General features: G+C 65.9%; 1 protein-coding gene across 1 annotated transcript in view; it reads right to left on the bottom strand.

Moving 5' to 3' along the window:
- Positions 1-615, bottom strand: part of FCHSD1 (FCH and double SH3 domains 1) — a gene marked incomplete at its 5' end in the record, with an annotated part of 6,135 nt that overhangs the window by 776 nt on the left and 4,744 nt on the right. The window lies entirely within an intron of this gene.

Below are 615 nucleotides of genomic sequence, written 5' to 3' on the forward strand. Positions count from 1 at the left end.
AGGGACAGCTGGATTTATTTGGAACAGCCCCCCAGGCCACTCCTGCCTGTGGGGAGGTGCTGTGGGGGCCGGCAGGGTCCAGGGATGAGCCCCCCAGGAACCGGGGCTGTGCTGGGGGTGCACAGGCGATGCCAGGCGGGAAGGGCAGAGGCAAGAGGGAGGGTGAAATGGGGCCTGGCTGTGGCACTGGGCACCCCAAAAAAGGGGTTCTGGGTGCTGTACTGGGATGCAGGACCACTCTGCAAGCAGCACTGGGCAGGATGCAGCCCCTGGAGAGACCAGCTCGGGGCACGGGGCAGCAGCAGCCCCTGCTGCTGGGACAGCAGCCTGTGGGGGTTTGCTTGGGCAAAGCTTTTTGGGGGACAGGGAGCTGGGGGGACCCACAGGGTCAGCTGAAGTGAAGCTCGGGGTCGGGCTCGGGGGCTCTGCCGGGCGGAGGGGGCGGCGCACGGAGCTGCGGAGAGAGAGAGGAGAGGGAAGGGGAGAGGGAGAGAAGTGGTGCCAACGTGCTGAGGCCACTCATCCCCCTTCAGACCCCCCCAAAACAAATGGGTGGCTCCATTACAGAAGGGCTGGGGCAGGTTTTGGGGTCCCAGCATCCCGGTGATGTGGCTT

The sequence above is a fragment of the Corvus brachyrhynchos genome, unplaced genomic scaffold (assembly GCF_000691975.1).
Source record: "Corvus brachyrhynchos isolate BGI_N302 unplaced genomic scaffold, ASM69197v1 scaffold545, whole genome shotgun sequence".
Lineage (NCBI taxonomy): Eukaryota > Metazoa > Chordata > Aves > Passeriformes > Corvidae > Corvus > Corvus brachyrhynchos.